The sequence below is a fragment of the Anas platyrhynchos genome, chromosome 3 (assembly GCF_047663525.1).
Source record: "Anas platyrhynchos isolate ZD024472 breed Pekin duck chromosome 3, IASCAAS_PekinDuck_T2T, whole genome shotgun sequence".
Taxonomy (NCBI): Eukaryota; Metazoa; Chordata; class Aves; order Anseriformes; family Anatidae; genus Anas; species Anas platyrhynchos.
The window spans coordinates 34,612,611-34,626,047 of record NC_092589.1 but is presented as its reverse complement, the minus strand read 5'-3'; the positions used below and the strand labels follow the sequence as shown (position 1 = coordinate 34,626,047).

The 13,437-nt window shown below is 40.5% G+C and overlaps 1 protein-coding gene and 1 long non-coding RNA gene across 7 annotated transcripts in view; one reads left to right on the top strand and one right to left on the bottom strand.

Moving 5' to 3' along the window:
* Positions 1 to 4,405, bottom strand: part of RASGRP3 (RAS guanyl releasing protein 3) — a 53,966-nt gene extending 49,561 nt beyond the window's left edge. For 3 of the 6 annotated variants that reach the window (XM_072035674.1, XM_072035676.1, XM_072035681.1), the window contains exons 1-2: positions 4,213 to 4,405; positions 2,666 to 2,795 (exon numbers count right to left, since the gene is read on the bottom strand). The gene's annotated coding sequence lies outside the window, so the exon portion shown is untranslated. The remainder of the gene's footprint in view (positions 1 to 2,665; positions 2,796 to 4,212) is intronic. The other 3 variants (XM_072035673.1, XM_072035677.1, XM_072035680.1) reach the window with 1 other exon arrangement.
* A 5,840-nt stretch (positions 4,406 to 10,245) lies between these two features.
* Positions 10,246 to 12,567, top strand: LOC113843378 (uncharacterized). The gene is made up of 3 exons (XR_003496659.3): positions 10,246 to 10,682; positions 11,101 to 11,263; positions 11,701 to 12,567. It is a non-coding gene; the product is annotated as an uncharacterized lncRNA (long non-coding RNA).
* The last annotated feature ends 870 nt before the right edge of the window (positions 12,568 to 13,437 follow it).

The window sequence follows — 13,437 nt, the reverse complement described above, 5'->3', positions numbered from 1 at the left end:
TGGCATGAAAAAAGAGGTTTAAAGGTTTGAAGGTTTATCTTTGTCTCTGGCTTCCCAAATCCAAAATATCAGTGAAACATTTTATGATACTATGTTGTAAAAATGAAGTATGTTAGGATATAAAGGATGCTAAGAATGTCAAGCTATCTAAACAGATACGTTGGTAGACATTAATTTTTGTTCTCTCTAACTACAGTGATCTACAGCTTTAGAATTTAAAATCTATTGTGAATTAACTAGTGGGGCAATGCCAGACCTGCTAGCTTGACTGAACATTAAATTCACCAGAAACTGAGTTATTATGCATGTAGCCGAATCATATTGACAGAGTAGACTACTCGCAGAGTTATGCATCACACTTGGCTGCTTGCATGCTTTCATTTCACCTGTGCTATCCTGACCAAGTGATATCACTTCTTTGCAATACTGGCAGTGGACTGGTGTGTTTGTCATTTTCCCCTGCTATCAAGAGCTGGGACAGGCTTCTTCTCCCCACATGGTACCACTGTGGTTCCCAGAAAGGACTGTGCTAATTAACAGCGAGGTTGCCAACCCCGAAAGTCAATGGAAATAGGAAGAAGATAAAAACAAGAATACTTCTCACAGCCAGCATGTCTTTTTTTGTGCTAACCCAAGACACAGAGGATGCCTACATGATTACTGAATTTGCAAGCTATTTGGAGTAGTCATTAGCTAGTGCATCTTATGGTGTTTTACATTAAATTTTGCTATGAACAAGCATCAGTAATACTATGTCGTATAGCAGAGTTCTGCTTTGTTCTAGGTGTTCTAGTAATACAATAATTCGGGATGTATAAGAACTTCAGGGGTTTTTATGCTCTTAGTTGCATAAAGTGCAGGCTGTCCCATTTTCCCTAGCTCCATTTTCGAAGTAGCCCTGGAGGCTCTGCATTCCAGCTTCTCTGTTCTGCTGCAGTGCTGGAGATCCTCTGTGGTCAAAGGGTCTTTGAATCCTGGCAACAGAATATTAATTGTGGGCAAGGTGGTAGTTATATGCACGGCAGTCTATCTTGTTTCCCCTTGCATTGCTTTTGGTTGTGACTGGATGTTGTGTCCTCCCACAACTTTGCTATGCTGTTGTGTGTTCATGGAATATAAAGCCGCTCTCAATAATACTTGTAAAGGAAGTCCCAGATCAAGTTTCTCTCTTTTTCTTGTCTTTGGTTCAAATAAGTCTTTTTACATTGTGTATGTGTATTTAAGTTTCTGGTAATATGAGATTTGATAATTTAATTTTTGCAGAATTTCTCCATTTGGTTACTGCTGCTACATTTCATCTGCTTTTGAACAGTGACCCCTTTATCTTGTAGCACTATTTGCACATGGCTGTGTGGCAAATGGGAGAACATAAGACAAAAAGATAGCTGCAGTTTGGCATGAAGATTGACTGGTTAAACAGCTTTTTCATTCATCCTGTTGCTTATGCAACAATACTTCTTAAGTCCGCTAAGAGAGTAGGAAAGCAAGCAAAGTGAAGTTAATAGCTTTTCCTGATGGGGCACAGAATATATCCCTTCAGGGAGAAACGGTCTTCCATACACACATTGACCTTCACCCTTGTGCAGTAAGCTGGTACAACGCCTGTGCACCCTTTAACTCTCATTTGAGCTAAGGGATTTGCATCAACTTGAACAATTCTCACCGTAGTGAGTCTCCATTTGCATGGTCTGCTCCTTCAACTTTTATCTTGAGCATACTATATCCATATGTTCTGTTGTAAGCAGGCAAGTTTTTGGGTTTGGTACAAGAGGAATGGTAAAATTAGTGTGCCGTGTTTGAAGTTAGACTGGATGATCTAATGACTCTGCCTGGCTTTAAATTTTATCATCCTGTTGAAATAGTTTTGCTTGAAATCAATGGGTCTACTCATATGCTTAAATTTAAGCACCTGTATAAACATTTGCACGAGTCAGGATGTTATTCAGCACATAGTCATAAACTGTTTTTCCAGGGATTATCAGTGAAATTATTTTTGAGCAGTGACATTTCTGCTGTGCAGCTGCTTCTCTTTGTAGAGCTATCTTGATGCTGTCCAGTATTTAATTCTGATTTCCTAATACGTCTTAATGCATGTAATGAGTTTCTTTTTATGTTCCCTCTCCTCTGTTTCTGCTTGTTGAGTGAGACTGTACTCTAGACTGTACATGTGTCTTCAAAAAATCTTGCTTCCACTGCCCCCAGACAGACACACCAGTACTTCTACATCTGCTCTTTTTTCCCTGAAATGTTATGGGACTTCCCTATGACTTGGAGCACAGAGCTTCCTTGTAAGAGCATCTGGTGTGGTGGAATAGGGGTTTAGGAAGAAATTAAGATACTTACACTGGAACAACTGCATGAGGCGTAACAAATCCTGCTAAACCCAAATGATGTATGTCATGGTTTATCTGCTACTCAAAGTGCATTATTTTTTAAGTCCTATGATTTTTCTTTAAGTCAATCTGAGCTTTCCTGGAAAGCTGAGAAATACAGGGTGTCCACAGAGTAATCACACTTGACTGCTATAAAAGTGGTTTCACAGCTTAATCTTGTAGTTTTTATTTTAATTAAAGTCCCTTAAAATTCAGATTATAGATGTTTTTAGTTTCTGCTTTGTCTTTTTGTGGGCAAATCTCTAATGGAAATTGAAATCAAGGAACATTACCTGAATGAGAGCATGCCACGCTAGTAGCTCAAATTGTAGTCGAAAGAGCTTTCTCTTGTAAATATCTGCAGAGGCTCTTTTTACTCCCATTACAGATGTTTCATTCTTCTCAAGACCAGCCTTATAACCTCTTGGAAATAAGAATTACTGTAAATAATTGAGTACTTTGAAGTGAGACAAAGAAAAGCCTGATCCTTTCTATGAGCATTATCTAACATCTGTTTCACTGGAACTGCTGCTTGGCACCTCCCTGGATCCAATTTTCAGCTGACTGCTGCTGTTTACAATTGCCCTATCGCAGCTTTTCACCTACATGGATGACATCCTGCCTTGCTATCTTCACAATAACAGACTCTAAACATAATAGCATCCTACAGGGATACAGTAGAATAACAACACACCACACTTCCTTTAACTCACCAGTAGCTTTTTACAATGAGTCACTAATCCTAAGCAACGTCTCAATAACAAATGAATAATCTGAATAGCATGAGTATAGGGGTAATGTGTTAGCACAGGTTATTCTCATAACTAGTTCAAAGAAGATGAAAATCACTTCATGAAATCCCGAATCTAGTGTTCTGCAGCATCTACCCTCCTGCTTTCAACTCACAACATTTCCTTTGTTAGAAGAGCAAAGGACTCATTTGAAATTGAAAAAAAAACAATCTTAAAATAACTTTTCCTCTTGCCCTATTAAAAGACTGTCCAGGTGATGCTAATTCAATTGTGATTCATTGATATGCTCTGCAGTCTTAAAATTGATTTATTTTTTTTTAATATATGAAGTCATAATAGTATGTCTCTGTGTAAAGTATCTGAAGATAAGCAGATTAAAAATTCCACTCCCGTTTTTCTGTCAGTTTAAATTAGAACTCAGAGTTGTAACTACATGGTACTGCAAAACAAAACCATAATGAATAATAGATATTTATATGTATATATAGCATATTTTTATGCATTCACACATGTAATTACCTGCCATAATAAAATCTAAGACAATAGAAACTTTCAGGTGCCCTAATTTTGGCAAAGTTCCTATCTTCAATATACGTTATGGGTATGAGAATAAATTTTCACATTTTAATTATCAATTGTATTCATTTCTTATGTTTATATAATCTAAATTAACATATCTCGTGTAAATATACATTACATATACTTCTCCCTCCCTCTCCCTGTCTCTAAATTTATATATTAGACCTTATGCAGAATTGACTTCATGACTTTTCTTTGGGGCATACCATTTCCACCAAGATTCTCTAGCACTTAATTGCAGATTATAAAATGAGGAAGACACAGGTGATTAAAATATCAAAATTATCTTGTGAGTATATGGCAAAGGCCTCTTTGGCTTAAGGAAAGGTCTGAGGAATCTGTAATTGAATTCCGAGTTCTTTATCTAAAAGTTAGACATCCTGCCAAACCTTTATCTAAAAATCAGATCCAGTTCCTTTGCCTGGACTCACTCTGTTTTCATTTACTAGTCTGGCCACATTCAAAGGCAGACAACGCAGTGAGCAGAAATGCCAACAGGAGACACTTACCTGAATTTGACAGGTGTCTAGCCTTCAGCACGCTCCTTTTTCAAGCAGCTCTTCTTTTGCCACAGATGCTGAGGTTGTTTGTCCCATGCACCACGCTGACACTCAGCCTTGGCAGGGTCCTGGCGAGGAGCAGGGCTGTGCTCTGTTCATTCCCAGCAGCTTCACTGAGGCTGGGGCTCTTTTGAGCTCAATTAGTTCTAGATTGTTTGGCTAAATGGCAGCCACACTTCCTTCTATTCTTTCCCAACTTAGTTTTCCTGCCTCCAGTGGTGCTTTTTCCTTTCTTTGGACTATAAATAGGCCTGCCACAACACAGTCTATAGCAGTAAGGAAGGCAGGAAATGCACTTAAACAAAGGAAAGATCCTAGTTTTTTTTGTTTTTGTTTTTTTTTGCCCACCCTCCCCCCAGTATAAGAAGAAGAATTTGATAAAGATTGCTCTGCAGGCACAGTTCTCTTCGTTGAGGAAAACACTTGTTCCAAAAACATGGTTGGACGTCCTCGTCTTTTGCACTCTAAAAAAACGTGGACACACTGTAACATGAGCCCTTTTGACCCTATTTTCTTGATTAATTATTTCCCTTAAGCATTTAATTTTGATCAAATGTTTGAAATTGTGTGAGACTGGAGAGTTAGAACAAAGATCTTCCTTGACTTAGGAAGGTGGCTGATGTGTTTTAGGATGGCAGGATGTGGTACAATAGGAGGTGCAAATTTTGCATGCTTAAGACTGGTGCTTAAAGTCTGCAAACCTGAGTAATTCTCATCCGAGTAATTTCTTCCTCAGAGAAATTTACCTGGTAGCCTCAAGCCAAAGGCTAGGAGATGGGGAGTGTCTGAGCAAACTGAAGGTGTTTACGGGTTGGGAAGTTGTGCGTATATTCAGTGAGGAAGGCTATGCAACTACATCTCTCGTATTAACTGTGTTAGAATCCTCAGATACACTTTCTGAATTAATTTGAGACAAGGAATGATTTTTAAGGGCTTTGGATCAGTTCTCTGATCAGCAAGTTTTCAATGTTAATTATTTTCAATTTAATGGTTTTAAATATACATACTGTTTCCAAGGCCCTGTCAAGCTTAAAAACAAACAAACAAACAAACAAAAAAAAACAATCAAACAAACAAAAAAACATTTTCACATTATGCTCAATTCAGATGATTATACACAACTATACTTACCTGTCTCTTTATCTGTTTCCCCCATTGCCACTTTTTCTGCTATCTGAGGTACACACATGCCTTTCAATTTATATAAACAAGGGATTTTGCTGTAAGAAAAGCTTTCTGCTGGTCTTTACAGTGGTGATTTCATGGCAGCACAGCAGCGTGCTTCCTGAAGATAGTTAAGACCACGATGCATGTTTTGGAATTGGTGATTACCCTAGTAGAAAGGTAGAGACTTAAAAGAGAGATGTTGCTCTGTGTAAGAGTATTTTTTTTTTCTGTGTAAGGTTTGTGTGTGAAATACACACTCACAAGTCTTGCTGAAAGTGATGGGAATTAAAGACCTATGGGCATTTGAGGAACCTGGGAAATATTAAGCCTTCTTCATACATAATAGGTAGGTAATAATCATTACTGGTATGGTGCTTTATGAATGAATTTGCAAATCTGTGGGTACTTTTAGGCAAACAGAATGATACCAACGCAGTTCAGATAAAAATCAAGAGCATCTTCAGAAAAGTGCCTGCCGTGTTGAGAACTTCCTAGAGATCCTGTTTCTCATGACAAGAATGCCATTATTTATATATAAAAAAAGAAACAAGTAGTGGATGAATAAACATTTTTGTTGATTTCTTGCAAATTAATGTTGACTTAAGTCAACGTTTCCCTCGAAAGTACTTTTATATAAAGTTAAATGAAAATGGGATTCTGTAAGTAAAACAGAATATCACCCTCTCAAAAACAGTAATTTAATTTATAGAGGGGCCTGAAAGTTAAAATATTTATGGTGTTTTTTGCTTGTGTTAATATTAGTTATTAGCATACAGGATTAAAGTCTTAGGAAGATGTCCTTCTTTGCAGATCTTGTACTACAAAGCTGACAAAGATGAATATAACTCTTCATAGCACCCAGTGCATCTAATACTGACTTTAACATAAGCACAGAAGTAGTTCTAGCAGAGAAGGGTTTGTCGCGGAGGTGACTGCAGGCGAGCTGCAGTCTTTCTGCCTCTTTCAGACCTCAGACCAAGGCTGAAGAACTAGCAATGCGCAAAATTGACCGAGTTTATTACGTAACTGCTGTGCCAGAGGCCTAACTAACCCTGCTTCTGAAACGTTGATCTCCCCAGTATGACAGCACTGAAACGCAAAGCCGCTTAGCAGTATTGCACTCATGCATACCTTTATTCAAATGTAGTTTAAATCTTAAATCTGCTCAGTGAGTTGCTAGTGGTTACAGACGTGAATTTGCATCACGTGTCCGCTGTGCACCTCAGTGCCACCAGTGCCAGGCGCTGCCAGAGCCCTGGAGAGGCTCTGTCTAGAATAGCTGCCACCTCTATGTCAGCCCAGCGCCCAGCTGCAGGATCCTGCTTGCACCAGTTTTTTTTGGGGGGGGCCTTTCTTTCAAGCACATGGACCTTTTCTCCACGTCGGTCCAAACATCTCGAAAGCATTAAAAACACAATGAAAGGTGGGAGCAGTTCTCTCTGTCAGTGTAACTTCGAACACAGGAAGAAATTCTTACTCAGTGGCCAAGTTTTCTCACTCCCACTTTGCAGCCCTGAGGTGAGAGCCTGCCTTTAGAGGCCTTCAGAGTTTCCGCTTTAGAGTTTCCTTTGGGTGTCAGGTAATTGATGGAGTGACAAGACAGCTAAAACCTGGGTGAGAAAGAGTTGCTGAAGGCAAATGCTTGTAAGGTCAAATTAAAATGTCTCTGAAATATGCATTTTACTAGTCTTTTTTAAGACTAGTAGGACACCAGACTGTAGGACAACAGTGTCTGCAAGAGCAAGTGAGGAACAACACTGTGGTGTCCATACCTCAATACACTGCGGGGTTTTTGGTCCCCTGAACTCAAACCCTCTTGTCTTCACAGCTCATGTACACTCTATGCACTGAAAATACATGCATGCGTTAAGGATGTAAGCAAACTCTTTTCTTTTCAGTGAGTTCCTGGGTGCAGAGTCAGCTTGTTGCTGACATAAATTCTTCATTACAGAAGGTAAAAATAGTGAGAGAGCCTATGGCAGAATGACAAAACCACTGTTTTTTGCAGGACACCTCAAAGGGGCTTTGCATAGATTATTTTTATTTCTGCCAGTGAGTCACAAGATGCTTCAATAGTTTCCAGTCTAGTGCTGATTACTGTCAGTTTAGCTCCCCACCTGGCTTTTCACAACCAGAATGGTAACAATGGCATCCAAATTCCCATGAAATCGAGTATGGGAGCTTATCAGAGCAGCTTCCAAAACAAAAAGCTGAAATATCTGAACCTTCTCCTCTGCTTTTCTGCTGCCCCTCCCTTGTGCTGCTGAGCAGCATTGTGTTACACCACTCTTTCCACTGACATCAGTGGGAATAGGTTTGACATAAAGCCCAGCCCAGAGAGAGCATGGCAGCACAATCTAGTTTGCCATGTCTGTAATTCAGAAAATAGCTTGAATTCTTTATAGTATGGCTTCTGTCCCTCTTCTGTCCTCAGTTGTCATCTTTTTGTCTGCATGTTTCATCACCTAGTGGACTATGCTGCAAGAAATTACTTAACTTTCCCTGGTCAGGCTATAGCAAGAAAGAAACAGGTTTTTGTCTTTTACAGCCCATGTTTAGTCTACCTGATTTAACACCACGGAGTTGTCTTGTCTTAGAAATATTGAGTAAATTATAAGGTCCCAGACCTTTCTTTTGATTTCTGATCCTGTTAAACACAGATGGTCTTTCTGGACTGCAGTGCAGGCTGTGGGCCAGATCCCTGTCTTGTACAAATTGGTGTGGCTTCATCAACTTCAGTGGAGCAACGCTGATTTGAACTGTCTGGGGAATCTGGCCAATTGGTTTTCATGGATCTGTGACAGTTTATAGCAGCTGAGGATCTGTGCGTTTAAAGGCCTTTCTAATTATAGCTTGTGTTCAGTCTATAGAAAGTGTATTGTTTTCCTCCCCTCCACCATTCAAGCAAGCCATCAAAACGTAAAAATATCCTGACAGTCCTGCTGCTTCCAGCTGTGGGGCAGGCTGAAGAACAGTTGTGATCTTAAAAAAGAAGTTGGGGAAAGCTGCAGGTCAGACTCAAGCTGTGAGTTGACATACACGTAGAAGATAAGGTGCTCGCCGTCTGCCCTGTGTTTGTGGCCTCATGAGGTTAGCACAGCTGCTGTCTGTAATCTGTCGTGCCGTAAGCTATGTGTGTGTGTGTTTTAGAAGGGTCGTATGGTTATGAGGGGAGAACATGAGGAGAAGCCTAATTTATTTTTTACCTCCTTGCTTTCCAAAACATGTATACTTTTTTCTCAGTGTCTTGAACGAAAAACAAGATGGCAGTATAATAGCAAAGATTAAAGTTAAAGATTTATTTAGGAAATATTAAAGTTATCAAGACCTAAACCTTAGGAACATCCCATCTCTTCCCTGTGAGAGATTTCTGTTCAAATAACCAGGACTTTAAAGCTTTCACGGAGATGGTGACAGAAGAAACATTATCTCCATGTTATTGATGAGGAAATAGAGTAGCTTACCAAAGGCCTCACAGGAAGTAATATGTTTATCTGGAAAGCTTATTCTGTTGGTTGTTTCTACTTTTCATCATTTTCCTTTCTTTTCTTTGTCTCCTGTTCCCTTTTCAGTCACATCTTTGTATTCAAGGTTCTTTGCATTCTACCTCTGTCCTGCTTAATGTATGCTTAATTTACTCTAGCAGAGTTGATCTTTGCTTCCAGCCTGCTCACAACTTCATTTCATGTTCCCACCTGTAAAATTTTCCTGCAAGCACCCTCATTCTTCCTCTCTCACTTGCATAAAGCTACTCCAAACAACTGCAGCACTGCAATCCTATTTTGCAAAACTCCTTTATCCCACCACCCTCTGGAAATGTCAGCAGTGCTGCTGCAGGGCAGGAGGTGGTGGTTGTTCCAGGGAGGTAAAAGGGGCTGCAAAAAAGTTCATCAGGGTCCTGCACTGTCAGAAATTACCTCCAACAAATTCATCTGAAAGACTGTGCTGCGTATCTTTGCAGGTGGGTGCTCAGGATGACGTGTCAGAAGCCCCGCTTCCTGACCGCATCCCTTGTTGATACAGGGTGGGCAGCTGCCCTCAGCATTATTGGTGTTATCTCATCATTTGCTTGTATACTTCTCCCGTCCATATCCATCTTATTCTCTCAGATTATACATCAACTGACAGAAAGCCTTTTTCACAGTACCTGGCACAATGAAGTGCCCAATTCTGACTCCTGTGCACTCTGACTCAAAGGCATTAAGGATGGATAGAAGACCTCAAGCATTATAGTCCTGGACTACAGCCTGTTGGATCTCAAAAGCCCGCTTTTCTACCCTTGTATTTATTTGAATGTGTGCAATTTAAAATTGAAATTTCCAAGGAAAAATTGAGAAAACATGTAGCAGTGACAAATTGCTTCCACCTTGTGAATAATGTACTAATAAAAGAGCAAGAATGCATTTTGCAGGTGATGGATCTGTGGCAAAAAGACTTCCCCACAGCATTCTGTTACCTTTTCCTGGCAGCCAGCAGCTGGGTCACACCATTGTGTTTCCCCCTTGTAGCCAGGTGTAGATTGAGAAAGAAAAGTATTATTCAATGGCTAAGGATTACCTGCTTTGCTCTTAGGCTGGCAGAGTTAGGTTTTCATGTGCATTAGTTTCCCCTGGCTTTAATTCATTGAGCAAGATGAGTTCCTTATCCATTTGTGTCAGTTTATTTTCCTCTTGCTTCCTTTGCCACTATTCAAAGGGTTTCCATTTGCTGACCAAACTTATCTAGATTTCAAGGTGTTTGCCTTCCTATTGGTGCCAGGCAGAGGAAATAAATAGGTTCAGCTGTGCTGAGTGCCATTGTGCCAGCCTATGAAAGACATTGCAGTACAACCCCCTTTGCTGCTGTTTGAGGTAGGGCAGTCCTAAATGGCTTTTTGAGGCATAGCTACAGCAACACCTCTCTGCTGGAGTCTGGGCCTTATTGGCAAACGTGCTCGTTTGCTGGAGCAGTAAGTCAAACACCATAAATCACACTGGGACAGGGACCTCTTCTTGGCACAGGCTCTCGGAGGGGGTTTGTCGAGCCCCAAGGTGACATCTCTTCAGTGCCAAATCTCTGTTGCCTGCACCTGTCTTGAGAGCAGCTGACTGATGCGGTCCCCATCATCTAGTCATGCTAAAAGGAAGAGGAAGAGCGGTTCCTTCGTGGTTCCTGTCAGGTGCTGTGGTGGCGTGTCACCTCCTGGCTGGCAGCAGTGGGACCCTTGAGACCCCGAGGACAGGAACAGCAGTGCACAGTCACACTCCCTGCCTGTAAGATTTCTCCAGTGACGTCAAAGGGGCAAGGATTTTGTGGTGGATAACTGCTGTGTTGTGCTGGCAGATCAGTGTCTGCCTGTGTTATTTCTTTTTCCCCTTCTGCATTCCTAGGAATTGCTCCAGTGCAGTTAATGCTTTGTCTATCAGCTTGACCTGCCTGTATGAGCTAGCTTTACATGAGCTAGACCAGCTGCTGACAGGCTGGGGTAGGAATTTTGTTGTGCAGGGAGATTAAATAGTTTATTTCTCATCCATCAGGAGGAGTCCTCAGACCGCCAGTCAGCTGGGCTTCTTAGGTGACAGCTTTTACCTTAGGCTAATGGATGTTTTAAAAATAGCCATGGTTAGACACTAATTGCTCTGCTGGAACCTTTAAACTTCTCACATGCTTTTATTCTGGTTTTGAGTCCAGGCTCTTCAGTTGCTGCCATCAGCTGTGTTCTGCGTCTGAGGCTTCACGTTCGCAGTTGGCTCCGAACTCCCAGTGCGGACACACAGACGGTATCTTCCTGGAGCTCCTTCTTGAGACACAGTTTCCCTCTCAGAGCTGCAGATTTTATCATCATTCCCCAAATGTGAGCAATGTGGCACTTCAGATGCTGTGCTGACCTCTAGTGACAAAGGCAGAAGTACCTTTGCTCTTAAAACCTGTGAATGCCAAAGCTTCCTCGTAGCTCTCCTCTTTTCTGCAGTTTTTCAGCCCAAATGAATCATAAGGGTTTAGTCTCTCCTCACGTATCTCCAGGTTCTTATCTTAGTTCCCCATATTTCTGCCCAGTTGTTGAACAGCTGGTGCTGTATTCAGATCTTTTGCTAGTTTTGCAATAGAATTCTGTGAACTTTTATTAATATCTATTTTATTACTATAAAATTAGTCATTTTTACAAGCTGCTGACACTTTATCCCATTTATGGTACTACATTAAAATGCTTTATGTAAAGATAACTTAAACACCAAAACTCAGAGTTTAAAAATTTTGTTCTGACTCTTACTATTTGTCCTTTAATTACAGGTATGTCTTAATTCACGTTTCATATTGCCAACCAGGGAATTGGAAGGTTTCAGTGAGATACTACTTGTTTTGAAACACAGAAGGAATTTATATTAGCGAATTGTTCCAATACTGCTCTTTCAAAAAGTTTTAAACAATTTATTCCTCACAGATTTGAATTGTTTTAGTTTTTGAAAATTTGAAGTGTTTGAAACATGTGTGTTTTTCTTTCTATATTGTGAGCACAGTTACTCCCTGCGTGACTCCCCTGAAGTCAGTGGAGCTGCACTGAAATTAGTTGGGAAAATGTTAATAGAGTAACAGATACTGTCGATTACAGTTATACAGAAGAATAAAGAGTAGGGATGGCAGTGGAAATGACAAAGAACTGAAACAGAAAAATTAAAAGTAGAAGGGATTAGTGAGAGAGAGCTGCTGCAGCCTTTTGTTTGGTCTGCTCTGGAGGCTGGTGAGCCCCTGTGCAAGGAGCCCTACCTCAAGGTCCTCATGCTTGAGCCCTGTATGCCATCGGGTATCTTGGAGCAGTTTTGGGTGAGGTATTTAAATAGGGAAAATACATACAGTGTTAGATTTTAGCCTATCTTCCTCGTGGTGCATGTTTGCAAATGTTTTGTTTTAGTCTAGTATGTGGTAGATGTAATGTTTTTAGCTAACACTCAAACATAAACCAAGTTTTATGGGATGAAGTAAGGGCCAGCTTGGCTGAAAATAGTTATTGCTGCCTTCTGGTGGAATAACCCAATACCAGAACTATTACCAGATGTTAAATTAATATATATGTCTGGATGTACTATATATTGTTTCCTTCAATACTGAATCCCTTAAAAGCTCCTTATCAATCTGCTTTGTTTTATATTCAGTGTACTGACATAAGCTAGCACTGCAATGAGTAATATAGTTAATGTAGTAACTTTTTTTCTTTTCAGCTTAAGGGAATTTAAAAATAATATTTCTCTCTCTCTTTTTTTTTTTTTTTTTTTTTTTTTTCCTACACGTCTCTACTGTTTGGAAAAATGACATCTAGGCATGAGTGAACGTGAATGAAAATTCCATGTTCATTCAGCTCACTGTTGTGCAAATCAAAGGATTTCCTGTTCCTTTCTTGTTTTATTTTTGAAACTTCCTTATTCCATGTTTGCTATTCAGCTCAGTTTGTTGGTGCTGTAGGTCAGAGAAGAATACATGCATTGCTAAAAGCATGCCTGAAGTTCAGTGGTCGTGGTAAAAGAAGGAAAACGTGCATGTTGCATCCCTCTGGGTAGTTTTGGGGCGAATACAAAGTTGACTTGGTGGTGGTGTCTTGGGTTTCTGTGAGGTAAGAGGATGCTGTGAGATCATGCGATACTTGTGACGGATGTGATGGATTTACTTTGGCGGAAGGTTTTTCTAAGTACCGGATAGCAGCTATCAGTTTCACCGCATGCCACACCAGTATTTAGAGACTGAAAGCAACTTTGTGGAGGCCAAGACCAATGAGCAGGGAGGAATCTGTGCATGGGAGGCTGAGGTTTGTTCATGAGCAAATGACAGAGAATGCCAGAGGGGAAAAAAGCAGAAGCAGGACTGCAGAGACGACTGATCCTGGAAAAGGATAGCAAATGGGAGAGAAAAGGGGAAATGCCCTGGTGGCTGGAGCCGAGCTGAATGGCTGCCTGCAGCAGGGGTGGGCACGTGTAGATCTGGAGAATGGTGCCCACTTGCAAAGTGACAGGGACCAAAGTTAAATTAACTTGTAGT